This window comes from Crocodylus siamensis, chromosome 10 (assembly GCF_052110815.1).
Source record: "Crocodylus siamensis isolate JL-2025a chromosome 10, ASM5211081v1, whole genome shotgun sequence".
NCBI lineage: Eukaryota > Metazoa > Chordata > Crocodylia > Crocodylidae > Crocodylus > Crocodylus siamensis.
Window position 1 is genome coordinate 72,667,735 of NC_143404.1, and position 13,785 is coordinate 72,681,519.

At 42.5% G+C, this 13,785-nt stretch overlaps 1 protein-coding gene across 2 annotated transcripts in view; it reads right to left on the reverse strand.

Moving 5' to 3' along the window:
- Positions 1-13,785, reverse strand: part of RPRD1B (regulation of nuclear pre-mRNA domain containing 1B) — a 48,852-nt gene that overhangs the window by 19,050 nt on the left and 16,017 nt on the right. The gene's annotated exons all lie outside the window — the stretch shown is intronic.

Genomic DNA, 13,785 nt, shown 5'->3' on the forward strand with positions numbered 1-13,785 from the left:
GCCTGCTGCTGCCGGTGCCGCTGCTGCCCTTGGGTGAGCTTGGCTCCGTATGTAGCCTGGCTAGAGAGGAGCAGGAGCAGCTCTGAACCCTCCGCTTCATCCCCAGATCAGCTGAGCAGTGTGGTCAGCAGCAGGCAGGGAAGGGGTGAAATAGGAAGAGAGGGAACAGGACATGCTGCTGTGCACAGAGAGGAAGGCAGGGGTGAGGGAAGACTTACCTGGATGAGAAACTTAAAAAGACCTCAGTTGCTGCTCCCACAGTGCAGTCTGCCCACCCTGGGGTGGCGGGAGGTTGGGAGCAGGGGTGCAGCAGCCCCTGCAGTGCCAATCATTGCTCGCACACTCCCCCTTTAGAAAAATCCTGGGTCTGCCCCTCCTGGACATATACATCTGCTACTGTTAAGGCAGTCCAGTGGTCCCTAGGGTGTGAGTTTCCCTGCAAACTAGCAGAGAGCTCAGTGGCTGGCATGCTTAATCACTACTAGAGGCACCATGCTCTTCACATCTAAGAAATCAATTTGAGAATCTGAAAACAAAATACCAGATTACCTTGGGTTGCGTGGCTGCAAAAGGGCTCAAAGCATCACAGAAGTTTCCTTTAACTGCTTCCTAAATTAACAGTTCAGCTTATACTCTAGTTTTGTAAACATGTTTGCCATCTTTCTGCCAAGTCTGGAAAGCAGCATGGAGACTTCAGCTGCAATCATAAGGGAACAAGACTCAACTAAGCCAGTGATGGCTAGTCCCATTAAGAGCGGCAAGCTTCCAATTAGGTATTTTGGACTGTAAAGTTGTCCCATCCACCCTATTCTGTGCATTTCGACTGATCATTACACCCTGTTCTAGAATGATGGTGCAGTCACAGAAAGCAGCGAGGGTCTCCTCAGATACGAGTGATAGGGCTGGATGCGGTGTAGCTATCTGCAGAAGGTCAATGTGCCCTCTTACAGCAGAAGATCAACTCCTACCAAAAATGTATGCGAGACAATGCTGTCATCTCCCAGCTCACAGAAATGTCTTTTCTTCCCTACATTTTTAAAAAATGGCAACAAAAACAATCTAGGTAGATACTCCCTTGTGGGCTACAAAAGTAGCTGAGGATAAAGAGAAATCATTACTGTTAGGCAGTTTCCACTATTAGGTGCTTATCTATACTATATTAGCCAACTGATTACTGACCATAACAGCTCTAGCATTAGACTGATGTATTAGCAGTAACTTGGAATTAAGCACACGACCACTAAATGTGCATGCAAAAAAAATCAAGGGACAGAGATAAACAACAAAAACGTAGTCACTGGCAATAGCAAAGGACATACTGGAAGGACCGCAGATACTGAGGAGGGCACTTGAAAGACTTCTTCCAGGAGCCTGGTACCCATGAATAAATATTGACACAGAAGCCCAGAAAGCAAACACTAGAGAAATCAGCCTCAAATTCCACAGTCTGAAGAGGAGTTTCTTGACGCGCCTAACTCCTTGTTGTGGAAGACTGAGGAAAGCAAACGGCCTGAGAACCCAGAAAACCACCTGATATCCACTCCAACAGACTGGCAAGGACTTTCTGAGACTGTTTGAGAAGTCTCTTGCATTCACACCCGGACGTGTTAAATAAACTCAGTCTACTTGGAAAATCCGGTTAAGATTTTTATCCGCTTCACAAAGTTACATGATCCCTGAGAGAGCCCTCTCCCTGCAGAAAACAGGGTAAAAGCATTAAGATATCAAATGGACACATAAGATAGTTATTTTAATCCATATTGGCCCATCCACTTTTACTCTTCCTCACGTTTTTAACTGCTTGCTCTTCAGTTTTAAATGCTTTCTAAAATATGGCGTAACCTGTGAGAAACAAAAGTTATAGTTTAAAGAGTATGCTAAACAGGCCTCCACACAGTCAATTTGAATATTTACTTTGATTTCTTACTTAATTGGTAGGAAGAGATGAGCAGTTTACTACAGAATCCTTCATCTTTGAAGAAGAAAATATGGCTATTTATTAGAGCAAAACAACTTTTGGAAGGGTTTACAGCTTTAATCAGAATCTCTTTCGTCTTCTCAATGATAGAAATTCTCCCACCTTCCCCAAATGTCAAAGCAGAGAATTTCCTACAGTCACAAGTGATGGGTTTATGTTCTCATCTGTTTACTGCTTTGAAGTAGAATAGCATGAATACCAGAGAGTCAATTATAATAATGCAGAATATTCCTACACCTGGAGTGGGAGTATAAATGGATCATATAAATTTCCAGCAGGCACACAAATAAGAATTTCCTTTTCTGTCTTCTTTTGAATCTGTATAGATTTGCCGTGCTGAGGGAATAACAGACCGTTATATATCAAACGCCTACGTGAACATACACAGTATAATGTTTTGGAAGGATGGGATTGCAATGCGGTTCAACCAGACTCATAAACCAAATGTGCTGCTTAGGAGGCTAAAGTTCAGCAGGAGCTCAGGGGCAAACGTACTCATCCATTTCACAGATTTCAAAGACACTCATGCTGGAAGGGACCTCGGGAGATCATTGAGTCCAGCCCCCCACCCAAGGGGCAGGAAGTCAGCTGAGGTCACAGGATCCCAGCAAGATAAGTATCTGATTTACTCTTGAAGGTGTTCAATGTAGGTGCTTGAACCACCTCTGATGGCAGACTGTTCCAGACCTTGGGGGCTCAAACAGTAAAGAAATTCTTCCTTATGTCCAGCCTGAAATGGTCTTGCAGTAGTTTATAACCATTCAACCTTGTCATCCCTTGGGGCACTCTGGTGAACAAACAATACCCCAGATACTGGTGGTCACACCTGATAAACCTATAGGCGGCCATCAGATCACCCCGGAGCCTGTGCTTTTCCAGGCTAAAGTTCCTCAAGGTTCTCAGCCGGTTGTCTTAAGGTCTGTTTTCCTTACCTCTGATCATGCGCGTGGCTCTCCTCTGGACTCTCTCAAGCTTCTCCACATCCTTTTTGAATTGTGGAGCCCAAAACTGGATGCAGTACTCCAGTTATGGCCTCACCAAGGCCGAGTACAAGGGGAGAATGATGTCCTGGGATTTGCTTGAGAAGCATCTACGGATGCAAGCCAGCATTTTGGTCGCTTTACTAGCCGCAGCATCGCATTGAAGGCTCGTGTTCATCTTGTGGTCAGTAATGACCCCCAAGTCTCTTTCTTCCGTAGTGCTAGCCAGCGTAGCACTGCCAAGCCTATAAGGATACTGCAGGTTTTTCCTCCCAAGGTGGAGAACCTTGCATTTTTCAATGTTAAAAAATACTTTATACAGAGCCATCCCTTGAATGACAGCAAATGGAGTGGTCTGCTCAAATTCAGCAAACAAGCAAGGAACATACTGTAAAAGAGCTGGTAGTACACAAGTTCCTGTATATTCAGAATATAGACAGCAAGAGGTATTTATTGTCAGGTGCATGCTCACAGACAGAGGGGGAATACTGCTGAGTCTGGAGATTGCAGCTTCTTGGCAGAGGGCTAACTGAAAATTGTCATTCATAATCTGCCAGACAGTGATGGATACTGAGCTGGGAATGGAACAAAAGGGCAGAGCTCTCTCAGGACTGCTGAGCTCCACAACGCAGAGAAGGCTCTGCAGTAAGACAGCCTGCCCTCCTCTCACTGCAGGCAGGAGAAAAATGAAGAAGGGCAAGATGGGCAGCGAAAGCAAAGCATCTGACACGGGGAGGGAGGCAATACAAATTCCAAGTGCAGCCCACAGACTGACGTCATGGAATCGCAGCATTGGAAGAGACCTCAAAGGTCGTCTGGTCCAACCTCCTCTGCAAAAGCAGGAAAGCAGAAAGTCATCAGTGCAAGACAACAAGCACCGCTATAAACTTGGCATCAATTCCCTTTTTGCCTTCGCAAAAAAAGTCATTCCTCCCTTCCTGGAAAGATTCTCCTGCCTATAAACGTTTGAAATGCCTTGATGAGCCTGAGAAAGTAAATGCCAATTCTACCCACAAAAGCTTTCATCAAATATGCTCATCAGTCCTGGATTTCAGCACTGCAGAGGTCCGTAGACTGTGGCTTTCTGTTCCTAAACTTAAGATGAGCAGCTTCAAAACATCCACCTGGAATCACCAGTTCCAAGCATTTAACAGTTGACCCTTATTCAGAGATGTGCCCTACACGGAGCAATTCCTGCACCCTCCAGTCCTATGAGGTAAATGCTTTTTTATCTGCAATTAACTGGCTTTTGAACATGTATCAATGGCAAATTAAGTCAAGCCCCTTGAGCACAGTTCTACAGTGCTTTGAAAGGTCTGCCCTACAGGTAGGTTAACAGGAGAGTCACCTACCCCAAAACCAATTGCTAATTGTATTGCAGGAGGTGCCCACAGACATGACTTGCCCCAGAAGCTGACAACCAACAGGGCTCAGAGAAAGTCAGAGATTGGGAAGGAGAAAGCACAGGGACATTTCTCAGGGTAACAGGCTTGAAAGTTAACTCGAAGGGTCTGAGACAGCCCAGAAGGCTGCCAATTTGGGCAAAGACTGCACTAGAGATATTACCTACTTTCCAGCTGATAATTGCCATCTGTCTTGGTGCCTAGGAGACACTGTACTGATGTGGGAGATGACAAGAGGAAAGCAGAAAGACACCTGTGCTACATCAGGCAGCAGACCGAGCTGAAGCGACCGACAGTCACAACAAAACCCAGACACTGCCAAGTTCAAAGCTATAGTCTAAAGACAGGACACTAATGCCCTGCTGTTGAATCTTTCCAGATAAGGCTGACATTAAGGAAATCATGGCATAAGAGGGTCACTGAAAAGTACAGGAGGCATGACATCTGCCCAAATATAATGCTAAGGCTCCACATCTTATCCTTCTAAAGATTTCTGCTGCCAATGTCAAAACTTTAAGCCAGAGTGAGTAACTGGAGTGCTTAACCCTGCTCCAAAGAAAGAAACCCCACGCTGAATGCTGCAATATTGTCAAGGATGTTGTACATGTGAAGAGCATCATTTGAACCCTGATTTCTTGATGCCTTGTCCATAGTGGGCACAACAAGCCTGACATAGAAGTACACAACTTCAAATAAGACCTCCACCCTTGTCTTTTCCAAGGAAAAAAAGAGGAGATTTTCATTGGATGCAGATTCACAACAACTCTCAACATGCACAAGGTTACAAAAGGTACCCCTGGTACAAAAGGTTGCAGTGTCTCTCCACAAAACAGACTGGTGCGAACATGTTGGACCTGTTCCCAGTTCTCTAATGTGCCTAATCATCTTTTCAGCCTCAGTCCTAGCCTTTCAGATGTTCAATACACCTGCATTGATGGAGTTCAAGAAACTCAACTCAAGTTCCAGAATGGAGGCCACCACTGACGGCTTTATTTCTCTAGAGCTCTCTCCAAGGCAGGCAGATTCTTCTCCAGAAGAGACCGCTTTTGTGGGGCTGGCCAGAGACTGGAATGAGTTCCCACAACAACTAAGAGCTGCAAACCTTGCCATCGTTGGCTCTAAATACAAGCTATACTCATTTGACCTTGTCTTCTAAAATACAGCAATATATATCATTTTATATAGTCCATTACAAAGGATAACACATGGCATACTAGTTATACTACTTAAATATGCCACAAAGATGCTCAGTTAGTACAGGAAGGGGAGCAATATAAGAACCTATACAGAACCTGAGAAAACAAAACACTGTCTCCTCTCCATTCAGGGTTGGGCATTAGCAGTAGTATTCAACCCTGTCCTAAGGCTACTGGTTTTAGTTATTCCAAGTGCCCTGCAACAGAAAATACAGATGTCATCTTTACACAAATCCCAATATTCTTCAATTATACATGATCTGAAAATGCATCTGAAGATTTGGGACAAAAGCCCTTCAATTCTACAAAACAGCTAACACTTGAAAGAGACTGCTGCTTTCAGAGGTCTTAGCTTGTACTCTATGTGCATAGCTATCGCCGTGTTGCATAGGAGGCTCTAATTAAGATTGATAGCATTTGGATGTTATTTGCCTTTTTTGGTCAAAGTAATGAAAACTGACTCAATATTTGCTGTAGCTGGAGAAAGCTGGCACTGTGCAACACAAGTGCCCTTCCTAATCAGTGCTTGCTTTCAGAATAAGCTACAATTCTACTCTTCAGTGAGCTAAAGCATTTAGTCCTTCTACCGCAGGTCCAAAAACAACACCTCTCTCCAGGGAGCAGGCAAAAGATCTGATGGGAAAATGTTCTCTTGAGAAGCAACCCTTGAGCATTAGCAGTCTGATGTAATTTGACAAGGTGGGGAATTCACAACGGAAGGATGTCGCTGAACTTGGCTCACTCTGCTGTGCTACGGTGTGGGGGGGGGGGGGGGCTCTAGAAAGTCTCACTATGTGGACTAAATTTTAGGTTAGACTTTGCATCGCCCACCTCTGCTCCCACTTGTGGGGTACGCTTGCCGGCTGTTACAGCACCGCATACACTGGAAAGCATTTATTCTAGCTTTCTTAACAAAGTTCTGTGTGACATTTAGAAGGTGTCAGCCCTCTGGACATCCATTTCTGCCTTACAGCTCTATAATTGCATGTGTAAACACAGCCTGCTTGACATGTCTGATTAAGACTATTACGCATATAGTGCCATTATGCAAACAGTGCCAGAGAGTGTGAAAAAAATGAGCATTTAAGAAGTGACCCAAGTTTAAATGGCACTGTACTTTCAGCTTTGATAGTACCAGAGCTTTTTTACCCCCCCGGTGTATAATGCACAGCACTAATAAGAACACAGTTTAAGTCCCCCAAAATCACATCAGACAGCCTCATCTCTTACAGTGCCTCAACACAGCAGTGTTTTGAAACCAATCTTTTGTTAAACTTTGCCAAGGTTAATGTTCCTTTTTTTTTTTTTTTTTTTTTAAATAAAATTTTGAAGACCCCATTTTAAGCATGTCAGATTGTACAGAATTTAGCTTGCTCTTACCATGGGGAATTGGAATGGAAGGCAATTCCTCTGGACAAGGTGGACTGTAGCACAAAAGCTTGAGTCATGGATAACGAGCTGCAAGTATCTATGTTATAGCTTACAAAACGGATTTCTCCGCAAGTGCAAAATTCCATTTATGGGATTTTTGAGGCCTACTTAAAACATGCACTATTACGGGGAAAAAAATCATGAAAGTTGTACAAATTTTGTTGTTTAGAATTTGGTTTGACAAAAGCTTGCTACAATGTTTATGTTTAAGAACAGTTAAAGTCATGTAAGCAAGCACAAAGATCTTCAAGATCTGCAATATTTATACAACAACCTGGACAGACATTCCTTGGCTATTCCAGCTTGCCATTCAAGGCAGCATTTAAAGTATTCTCAGAAAGCGGACTCATTAAAATGTAAGTCAGGACAGAACTATCACAGGGACACTGTATTTGCAGGAAAGAGCCAGTATGAAGTTTTGCAGGGAAAAAATACTGCAATTGAACAGCAGCAGTTTAAACAAATGATATGCCTTTTATTGCCAAATTATGTGGGCAACAAGTATTCAGATGGCTAAAAAAGCCCTTCTCTTCCATTTCTATAGCTTTCAAGAGAACATACTAAAGTAAGACCACAAGGTTTTCCACAAAACTCAATTCTTTATTTAGCCTGTGTGGATTATTAACAAGTACAAACATGGGACAAACACAAATGAACTCTACTGTCATTTTTAGCATGATCCTTGTTACAGAAAATGCCTCCTCAACCTCAATCTGGTATTCTAAATTAATGGACACCTCTGGTAAAAGACCACAGCTGCAAGTTAAAAGCTGCAAAGCACACTTCTGTAAAGGACATTCAACTCCCCGTGAACTCCAGCCACTCGGCCCTACTTTACTTTTACAAACAGTGCAAGATTTTCTTGTTTCCAGAGTATCATCTCCTTCCCTCTATAATCTTAGCAGCTTCTACACCCACCTAGACGTCCTGCTGAACTAAACAGGATCTGAAAAACACCACTTCATCTCATGTTGTACAGCATCTTGGCACTTTACAAACAGCATTTTCCCACACTTGTGTGCAAGGCTTTGGTCAACATGCCAAACAGTTAAGAGTAAAACAGGAAAAATGAGTGCTCCCCCTATCAGTTATAAACCCCAGCTGGCTGCAAAGCCAGGCTAGCTTGTCTGCAGAGAAGAGATTGAGCCTTATAAGGAAACATCTCAGCCCAGCTAATTAAACCTAGTGCTTGAAACCCTGCACACAGATCCAAGTCAATGGGGAGAAGAATAAGCAGCTACGATTTATTTACAGTTCAGTATGCAAAAAGTTAGAGACTCCAGAGGCCAGTTCGGAGTATGTGTGTGGGGTGGCCATGGACGTCAGTAGGTTTGGGGCAGACACACTTTGTACATGTTAGCTTGAAATGCAGCTCTGCCAGAGCCAGGGCCCCTCTCCTGGTTCTGCCATCTGATCTCATGGCTCTCAAGGTCAAACAGAGGAGGGGAAAACACACGGCCATAATGAAGGGAACTGCACACCCTGATACTTCCTGGGTAAGTTCTGATGAGTTAGTGCTTGAATAGATGCCATAGTTATTTTGATGGCTTCCTGAAAGCCCCTGCAATCCATTTGCCCCCTGCAGAAAGGCAGATAATACAGCAGAGAGGGAACCATCCTCCATCTGTCTGATTTCATGCTCTTCAACGCAGAAAAAGAATTCATCTTAATTAAAAACAAATTGAAGACAGAAAGGCTGGTGTCACGGAGCACAGTGGTGTCTGAAGTGTGGCTCCTTTTTCCCCCATGGAGCTTTCAACAGAACAGGCATGTGAATAGATCTGTGCCATGGTCTATACTGGAGCAGGCAGACAGCAGCCTCAGGCAGCAGGGAACTCATTTCTCCGCTTCACAGCAGCAAGACAGCAACGGACTTGACTTCATCCAAGTTTCTCTTAAAGAAACAGCCCGGTGTTCAGAACTTCCAATGGGCCATTTTTGTTGGCAAACTGGGATTTTCTGCCTCTCATTCTTCAAATAAAAAGCCCCACTTCCTGTCCTCAGTGTTCGCTACAATTTACCAGACACAACGTTTTTGCTCTTGGTTGCATTTCAGGCTGTACAATGGTAGCTCTTCTTGCTCAGCTCCCCACTGAAGGATCAGGTTAAGCAGTTACTCCATGTAACACACTTACAGCCCTGAACACATTATTCCTGTGCCCTGAGTACTTCCCTGCCCCATGCAGAGGTATCAGTCTGCTGACCACGCCAGGCTGAAGTTCAAGCAGTACCATCATCTGCTCAGACGGTCAGTCGGTGCAACCAATGATAGTAATAATACATTTTACATTATCTGCTGGATGCAATCCCTCCATGCTAAGTACATCTATTCTAGTTCAAACAACTTAGGTCACAAGCAGATTTCCAGTCATTCAGCTTCAGTCAAACATTGTTTATGCTAAGGAGAAGGGCAAGACTGCACTGCACCTCACCTAAAATATGGCAACATGATTATATGGCAATAAGCACTCTATGATTTCTAGAGTTGTGCTTTTTTGAAGTACAGTTTAAGCTGTATATAGAGGGCTTGTGTGGCAATAAGATGGAATGGGAGGTAAATCCTTCTAGCCCTTCTCAACTGCCCTCAGTGGCCTAAAATGGACTAGTATCTGCCAATTTTTCCAAGTCCAGGCTTAATGAGGAGCCACCAGCTATGCAGGGGCTGAGCATCAAGCTCTGTGTATCCAGCAGTCATGAGAGTTGAGAAACTGAACAGACTTTTCCTCCATAAAACAGCAGTCAGGATTAAAATGGGCTTAAGTGGCACCCTTAGTATTGAAAACAATGGGATTTGGCAAATGCGTGCCTGCCTTGCTTGCTAGCACGTTAAGTGGCTTACATGGTGTTGCTATTTCACTTGTAATACTTAAGCCATCAAGAGACATTGCATTTGTCCCAGGATGAACCATTTTATCCTGGGACAAAGCACAACTGTTCAGACATTCTTGTCCCTCATCCTGGGATAAATCCTAAAAAAGTTCATGGGATAAGGAGTGCGGACAGTTTATCCTGCAACCTCGCAGAATGATTTAATAATGCAATCCCTGGGATAGCCAATCTAAATCCTAATTAGAAGGGCATGGTGTGTACATGCCAATCCTGAGATATTTCTATTCCAAGAAAAACACAAGCACAATTTGTCCAGGGACAAATAAAATGTTTGTTCCCAGCCTTAGGCTTCATAAACACTGAGAAGTGCCAATAAGATGCTGTTGTGCCTCGGTACTACATAAACAGTTAGTGAGCCCCGGTTCTCCAGGGCACAGTGCATCCTTGTTTCACTGCAGTATTAATTCACTAAAGTTTCTCCTACGCTTACCCCCATCCACATCCCCACCCAATAGTGGCTCAATGGAAAATACCTACTGATGAAGCTGCTGTCATTTTCTTTTCTCATCTTACTCAGTCCTATGGTCTTCAGCTGTTACAAAACTGTCTGCAAGGCCCAGCCTAGAACCTCATTACTCTGCCCAACATGTACTGAGGTTGGGGGAGAGCTTGTAGTCCGCTTCAGTGGTTCATCTTGGCGTTCCAGTCCTAATCACTGCTATAGTCTCCAGGCAGCCTCAAGGCAGGCAGCTATTTCAGACCTTTAATTTCTTTTATAAGTTTAACTGCTTCCAATTCTTCCATACTGCTTTTGAAGTGGCTACACTGACACAGAACAGTCTTCCATGAGGAGTTTCACCAATACCATACAAAAGGCGACACCACTTTCTTGCTCTACTCCATATTCCACTGTTTATAGATCCACTTTAAGCACAGCATTAACTGCTATTCTTTTCACACCTGACTCCTACATAATTTCCTGTTATTTTTTTTAAAAGACAATAGTGCCCCAGACCATAGTTCCTATATTCTTTATCCCTAACTTTGAGAATTTCTTAGTACTACAGGAATGTTTGGATTCTTGCCCAGGTAAATCTTTAACACACCTCCCATCTGAACTGTAGCCTATTGTCCAAGCTCACATTCTACAAAGTATCATGTCTTGATGAATGACTTTTATACAACCGGCAACAGTTGCCCTCAAGTTATGTAATTTCAAAATCTCCTGAGTTACAGCCAAATATAAGTAAATACTCTCAATCCATGTAAATACTGTCTGTTTGCAGAATTTGCCATAGCTGATGAGTGATTGTATTATTGGGCTCTTTAAATTAAATAAGAACCCTACTGTTTAGACAGCAAAAGCTGCTTTCCCAGAGCTGTAGATTAACTATTTTCATTACTATCTCAGTGAAAAATTTCCCCTCTTGAGCAAATCAAGTACCACAAAGATGCAAAGAGATATACGTTTTGACCCGGTATTACACTTGTCAACAAAATAAAGGCCTCATTCATATTGCCAACAAGGAGCCTGATTTTTCCTGTACCATCAGCCTTGACTAAACCAGTGAAGCAACTGAAGTAGACAGATTACCCTAAAACATAGACTGTTTTTTTAATACATCTCATCTGAAAGCAGCGGGATTTATATTTGATGACGGAACATTTACAGCCAGCAATTCCAGAGTTTTGGAAAGCGGTAACAATAAAGCATGTCATATCAATAAGAAATATCAGCACAGGCTGAATGCAAATCATGTTGCTAGTGCTTTATTTTTCATGTTTATAATTTCAAATAGCTGGAGTGGGTGTTTTGCACTTGCTTAATTGTTTTGTTTTTTTTAATTGCTGTTAATGTTTCCTGATTTTCTGATAAGAGATTCCCCACTTAAGATGTCTGTTACTGCTACAAAGTTAAATCCAAGGCCTCATCTACCCCTTTACTGTGAGAACGTAAAACCCAAATGCAGAATTGACAAATAGACAGTCCATGTTATATTTATACAAATAATACCATCTTTCAACATACTGAACTTCAAGTCAGGAAAGCTGAAATCCCTAATTCTTTCATTAGGCATTTCAGCTTGAAACAGGTGCAACTCATGCTCCTATATCAGTTAGGCACTTAAAAGTGAAATCTTCAGAGGTGCCTGACTTTATTTTCTTAGTTATAAATATTTACCTTGCAAGATTTCCCAGCACTTTTTCAACATCAACACTTTGCTTTGAAGTGACAAAGAATTCAAGCCATTAAGAAAATTCATAAAGTTTTGCCTCTGATGCTTTAGAGACTTGGGCATATGTATGAAATTAAACACAATTAGTTCCACTGAAGTCAAGAAGGTTAGTGCTGTGAATAAAAGCTGCACAGCTACTTCAGTGCTCAGAGGATTGAGGCCTTAGTTGCCAATACTCTTGTCTATACCAGTTTTAAGTTTCAAATAAGGTGCCTTGCCAGAAGTGTCCTTAAAAAAAAAAAAAGATAAGCCTAAATTATAAGGGATGTTGGCTATTTATCATACGCTTTAATCTGAAGTTGCAACTGCCTAAGTTTCCAAATGAGCTTCAGCCTTGTTCAAATGGACAGGTTTTGAAACACAGGCTGTGGAGCCCATTAGGAAGCTCCTTGGCTTTTTATTTAAGTAAAACAAAAAGGCAGCAACGTACACCAAGCTACTCACTAGAGTTAACTATAGCATTGAAGATGACAAAACAAGACTGTGGCATGTGGTTTCCACGAGCCTTACTTGATGACAAAGTCATCACATACCACAGAGGATTTTTATAGCCGCTTTCATACTCCTATGTGAAACTGTTTTTATAATTAAAAAAAAAAGAAATCACAAGAAAGCCACTATAAACTCAACTCTCAGGCTTTAATCTCCTGAAGCTAATGAGCTAGCAAATGATGCAACTATCCAGCAGCTGATAGTTTTGAATGCAGCAATTCTAATTCTTCTAGCTGATCTTAACTTGTGATTGCATATACTGCTCATCCAAAGACTTTCACAGGTTAGCACGTACAGACATGGAACAAGGATCTGTGGTCAAAATGCAGTTCAACTTAAATGGTACCACCCATGATTCTAGAAGACAAGCTGTGACGAGGGCAAAGCACTGAACTGTTCTACATTTGGGTCTCCTTTTTGAAGACTTTGTCCTCTACTGCAACTCATGTCCCACCCAACAGCAGCTGTTCGTAATCAGCAGCAGCCAACAGTGTAGAGGAAGTCCTTAATGTGTCGCTGAGGGGCAGTTCAACAGATGGCAGAGTGACATACAACCAGAATCGTTAATTAAACTCCCATATTAGTCCCAGGGAATTGTACTGAAAACATTTTCTCCACAAAAGAACATTTCAGTTAAATGACTGTCCGCTGTTGCCCATGTATGTGCTCTAGGGCTCTGGTCACTGCTGACTTCCAGTCAGAACAGTCTCACTTTTACAGTAGTTTCTTGCCCTCTGAGTTCAAACTGGCTTTGGCATGAAATCTGAGCTGTCATTTCCACCACAAATTTTCATTCATGGGTAAAGGAATTAAAAATGCTACATTTTTTTTAACCTAAGCTGGGTAGGTTGTCAGGCACTAAGACATATCTGACAAGTTCTCAAGAATTAAGACCTAGAAGTCAAATGAAGGGCACCCAACAATAGAAAACATACTAAAAAAAGAAGCATTTACTTGCAGAGAGAAGTGCATACCACTTGACTTTTGTGGGGTAAGGGATTTCACACAGAAACAAAAGACCAGCATGAGGCTGGACCCCAAACCAGAAAAATCTGTCAAATAAAAGCACTCAAACATATGCAGATTCTAGGCCTTCTTTTTCCATTTGCTGTCATGTTTCTCAAGGCAATGTGTGATGGACTGGTCAGCTGAGTTGAGTGGTTCATAACTTAAGAAAAATATTTAACGGCTGTTTTCTTCCCCATAGAAAACAAAACTGTTGATAACTCACTAATATAC